The sequence below is a fragment of the Tyto alba genome, unplaced genomic scaffold, assembly GCF_018691265.1.
Source record: "Tyto alba isolate M040663 unplaced genomic scaffold, T.alba_DEE_v4.0 Super-Scaffold_16, whole genome shotgun sequence".
In the NCBI taxonomy this organism is placed as follows: Eukaryota; Metazoa; Chordata; class Aves; order Strigiformes; family Tytonidae; genus Tyto; species Tyto alba.
Genome location: NW_024881278.1, coordinates 20,982,561 through 20,988,560, shown reverse-complemented (window position 1 = coordinate 20,988,560; position 6,000 = coordinate 20,982,561).

The following is a 6,000-nucleotide window of genomic DNA, read 5'->3' as shown; positions in this document are numbered from 1 at the left end:
TTACTGCTCACTTTTTGCTTCTGAATTTATTTTTTGTGACGCATTTTATGCATTCCTATAAGGTGGGAAGCTTCCCCCCTCTATATAATACTCTGAGAGAAAGCAAACCTTCCTTCTCTCACGTGTCCAGCTAAACTCAGAATGTGCAAGCAGACCCCTAAATCACTTGCCTCTTACTAGAAACAGAATTTTCTGGTCTGTTTTAGTAGTATCCTCTTGTGGTACATAGGAATTAAAACATCTTTACAGGCCTTAACTTCTAGACATGTTCAATAAGTGAAACAACCAGCATCCTCAGGATCAGCTAAACTGGGTTTATAACCTCTTTTTTTCCCCATTTAAATCTAACTAGCAACAGACATTCAAAAGAAAGCATTGTTATTTTAAGTCTAAAGCTCATGTGGTCATATCTGTTTGCAGCAATCCAACAACTTCCAGAGCCATGCCCTGATTTTCAAACTAACAAACTTCAGGAGGATGCAAGCTTAATTAATACAAAACAGGCCACTTCTTTTTAGGTACCTCCATATGGCTTACTGGCTTAAACCCAAGTACCCAGATCTGAGAGCCAGCCCTAGGCCTTGAAGTGTCAACTTCTAAGAAACGTCATTTATTTTTTAAAAGAAATGACAAGAAGTGCACTATTTTACCTACAGTTATTTGAAGGTACACAGAACATTCACTAAAGTGCTTTAAAGGAGAAAATGCAAACAGCCTTAAAGCTATTAATTCCTAAGTAACCTTAATACAATTGATAAGATTAGCCGCTATGCATTACATGAGCTTGGACATTTTATAATACCAGACAAATGCATGTGTGCAGCTTAGTAAAGAGCAAAGGAATGCTATATCAGGCTCATCGGCACCATGCATCTCCTAGCTAACGGTCAGAGAAGATTTTCAGTGCTGATATAAAGAAAAAGGGATCCCAGCAAAACAGTTACTTATTTCTACCCACCTGACTTGTTTTGTAAAAAAACCAAACGCTACTCTTACCATAATCAACATAAAATGGAAACAGATCACAAATACTTACTCAAAATGAAAAAAAAAAAAAAAAAAAAAAAAAGAGTATTATTAGAGAGTAGTTAATTAAGAGCTAGGACCAGAAAAATAGAATGGTGCCATGTGATAACAGCCCCCTGCAGGGAGACAAAGGCTTAGGCAAATTTGATTCTGGTAACAGCAGTACAACTATCTCAAATCTGAAGTAATGCATACATGAAACATTTTTGTTTGTTTTTTAAATTATATAAGACCTATAGAGTTCAGTAACTGACAGAAACACTGAAGTAGTAAAACACCTCTCTCGAAGCACCTGCACTGCAGACCCTGTGTCATTTCACAGGTATTTCTGAATTTTGATCCAAAGCACACCCGTGAGGTCAGAAAGCTGGAGGAAACCCTGGCCTGGGGCTCAGCTTTGTGGGTCTCTATCACATTCACAACCTCTGCAGCTCCCTTCCCTGGAGAACGCACCTCGGTTTTGCAGTCTGCCCCTCACCCGTGGTGCCAGAGGAAGGGCTGAGCATTTCCCATCCCATCAAACCCTTCCAAAGCAACACACAGAGAACAAGCCTTGCCTGATTAACCTGTTTCTACTAAAAAGAAGGATAGTCCATAAACAAAAGTCAGCTGTCAAGTTCATTATGAGGGGCATTTCCATAGTTTGTTCTCAAAGCCAAATTCTCCAGCGCAGAGGGTGGTGCAGGAATCAGTGGTACCAGGCAAACTCAGCCGAACGAGGACCAAAGGGCAGGTCTGCAGCCTGTCGTCTGATTACAGCCACATCTCCACACATTTTACATCACGTTCCCAGGCAAAACACGGTCAAGCATCAGAAGTCAGAAACGGGGAGGCTCAGGCATGTGAAACTCTGTAAGGTGTGACTGCGGCTGGGGGGGCGATGGAAGGAGGAAACCAAGCGGTAAGTCTGAGGCACGTAATTCCCCAGGCTGACAGTCTTGTTAAGAGGGTGAAAATGAAGTTTAATGCCTGAAGAAACCCCAAAGAAGTCACTTTGAAATATGCCACGATACAGAATTAAACAGCAAAGAACCGCTGTCCTTCCCAGGGGTGCAGAGACACCCCGAGCCCCCGCCAGGCAGCAACATCAGGACATGCAGACTGGAAGGAGATTGCTCGCTGCATTTAGCTGTTCCAACACACACACAGTCCCCCAGCGCAAAGCTTTCCTTTTCAGAATTGTTTTTTGCCTTCCCAGCTGCCCGGGTAACCTGTTCAGAGGGTATCACAGCTCTGCCTTAGGCAAACGTTTTTTCAGATAGGTGTGAGTTTTCCCATTTACACATGTGTTTTCTCAGACACAAATAACAGATTAAGGTTAAAGATGAAAAAAAACACGGGGAAAACAGAAATGATGACAAGGTGAATTCACAAATTCATATGAATGAATCTTTCATGAGTTATATATATTAATCACGAGCAGAAGTAATATCAATTCTATAATGTTGTTGTAGACATATTTTAAATAAATTATGACAGCATTTCTTGTTTTCACCCCAGAATTTTAAATGTAATTGGGACCTAAAATTTAAATTTAGTCTCTACTTGACTAAGGATTTTTTTTTTTTTAATTTTAGAATACAGATTATTTCTGAGATTAGGTAATGATAAAAATGGATTTAATAATTTCAGGAAGCATTTTGATCAGGAAGAGACTCACAATGGTATGTCTAGATTTCAGATAATTATACCGCAACATAATCCCCAGCTCCAGTGGGATAGAACAACTTTCTGTCCCCTCCTTCTTTGCAAGTTGGTGCTCAACCAGGAGTGCTGCTCATGCAGGTACACATTCCCAGTGCCACATGCCACCCACAAATGTTTCACAACTAGGTCTCTGCCACTGGTGACAACTTACAAGCGGATCCTGAAGGTCTGAAAGCAGGCAACAACCCCACCCTCCTGTCACCACAGTCACTGCTACTGCCGCCCTGGGAAAGCGTGGGCACCTCGCTAGCCCTGCCCGGAGCCCGGCTTCTCACCCTGAGCCCAATGAAGCAACCACGCTGGCTCTTGGGTTTGCTGTCTTCAATGGACACGACACCTTTCAACACTTGTGTAACTTCGATTCCACATCTGCCCAACCATTTGAAATGCTTGCTACCCACGCTGAAATGTTTTATCTCACGTATGTTGATATTAACAGCCATTATCCCACAGCCTCCCAGCTGAATGATGTGTGCTTCTGCACACTTCAAGTGCCACACGTGTTGCTATCACTCAGCATTTACCTCTCCATTTAAAAAAAAAAAAAACACAAACACTCAAAATCCTTTGTTTTCAGCTCCATCCTGTTCAAGCTGACAGTAGAGAGCTTAAAGCCTACATTGCGAAGTAGTACACAGAAAAAGAAAATACAACACAAAGTACTTTGTTTCAGAGTTCATTCCATATTCTGAGCTTTCAGCTACTAGATTATTTTATCAATTACCAAAGCTTGACATGGAAATATTTATAATACACAGATAAGATGCCTGACAAGTTCAACAGCAGTAAATAGAAGCCCAACAATTACTGCAGCTTTTTTCTCCTTCTTCTCGTGTACTTTGTGCAGAATTGCACATTCATTTCAAAAGACTGATACAGTCACTGCAAGAAAACACAGGCTCCTTGGAGCTGTCATTATGTGGAGCAAGCGTTACCTCTCTAATGCAGGCATCTCTGGTTAGAAGACACCAGTGAATTACATCAGTGAACATATTGCTGATCTCCTTCCCTTTGTTATTTGTCTAGAACCTTTTCTCTGATTAATAGCACATTTTAGCATCCTCCATGTTTAGAGTACTGCAAGTACAGAAACATGTTCCATACATTATTCCTCACGTACACAGTTGATTTCAAATCAACACCTTGGTTAGGTCTGCACAGATGCCATCACTAACCTGAGCTCAGCTGTCCCACCCTTCCCAGGGCTGACTAGCCAGCCTGGCTTTCCTTCCAGGATCCTACACAAAGGAGAAGCTGGAAAACTTACCACCTCCGAGCTCATGCTGTCTGGAAAGTGACTGAAAATATATATTCACAAACTGATGGAAAAGTAACATTTAATCATTGCTGTCATGGAGACGAAGATCAGTACTTGCCATTTCTTAGCTGCTACACCTGGTGCACTGCAAAACTCCTCATACTCTCTCTTTTTTCCTCCAAGAGAAGAGTGCTTGACAAATGTCTTTATGAAGACACAGAGGTAAAATCTGGGCATCTAATGTTTGCATGCCAGGAGGGGGAAAGGTGGCAGAAGAACAGAAAACTACTAGAGGCTGAATATACAACAGCCTCAAGATAAGAATATGCAAAGCAGTTTTTATACTTCGTACAAACATTTGTAGAAGAAATGATAAAATTGCTGCAAATTAAGTATTAATATAAACATACGTGAATGAAACAACAGGAGAAATAATTGAGCAAGCCTTTAAAGAGCAGCTTGTATCAATAAGCACGGATGTGACTAACAGAAATAAAGCGGGTAGATGCTGAGAAAGGTGTTGTTTACACCCAGCCCAGGTATCTCGAGCTCCAAATGGCCACAGTACAGCTGACTTCTCAGAAGCAGACCCGCACTTTGGTAACAAGAGGGAGAAAATGGGGTTATAGTGTGTTGTGTGTGCCATTCCTCTTCACATTATTATATTCTAGCCAAGGCACCCCAAAACAAGAAGAGACAATGAGCAGCCTTACTTAAGATTTATGAAGGGTGAAGCAGGATACTAAGGCAATACATGGCACCACAGTTACTGCCAAATAAAAGACCTTTCCAAAAGCCAGCTTGCCATCACCAGCCACATGGTACCTAGGGAGGACTCAGCAGCCATTGCTTCTGTCCTCTGTAGCACATAGTCCTGGCCAGACCACTGGGACGCACACCTCTTGGTGCCTGTGGGCTTAAGTGTGTGGGTGGATACAGTGAACCTAAAAAGTTAAGATAAAAATCACCATGCCCTTCCTATAGGGTCTCAAGCTAAAGAGAGAGGATGTTTTAATATGAAGCTCCCATCCACCACCATAAACAAGCAGCTATTTCTCAGGGCCAGCTACTAAGCAGCATCCAAGCACTCCCTACATGATCAGAGGGGTACAACACACGTTCTAAGTGTGGGATTCACAGGGCCCTGCTTTGTAAACGTCTGAATTATTTTACTGTAGCTTATGTTGCTATATCAGTCTGTATCATGTTTAACAAAATAGGTATTAATAGAAGGTAAAAATAACATCACTGAGAAAGTAGCTCAATACAATTGCATAAAAGTCACACCTGGATCAGCCATCAGACACTGAACTGACCCTCCTGGAACAGAACCAGCAATTGCTATTTCTCCTGACTGCTGTTAGCCTCGGAATAAAATAGATAATAATAAACCCCCTTCTCGCTCTTACTGGAAAAAGCTGCCTAACAGTCTGAAAAGCACAGCTCTGTGGGACTTGCAAGTCAGGCCTACGGAGGGTTTTCCAGTGGATGAACTCCCAGGGCCTGGTCTGGGAGCAAGCACTGACTGGTCACGAGCCTCTGACAAACCCGGGACGCTCAACCACCCACCTGACACGGAGTTCTGCACTGTCCCTTGCCCAATGGCTCCAGCTCGCACGGCAGCAAGCCCCCAGACTGCACGGGTCCCGCGGGCGGCGCCGGGAGGCTCCCGCTCCCTCGGGGCATGCCTCCTGCCCGCGGCCTGCGCGCCCGCTGCACTCCCCACGGGCAACTCGGAGCCAGCCCAGGCTGACAGCAACATCCCCCCATCAGTCACTGCCCGTTCCCCAAACCAACAGGTGACACTCCAACAAGGTGAAGCCACTTAGTGGTAACTAGAAGTTAGCAGCAACTGAAGATTCAGGTGTGCTATCCACATGCACACACACAAGACTTTCATCAGGCACTAAATGGAGACTCCCTCCCCTCAGCAATACATGTTTGCAGTGTAAGATTCCTCCCACCTTTGCTTAAACATAGAGCAAAAGCAGAAGCCAACTCTACTCCTT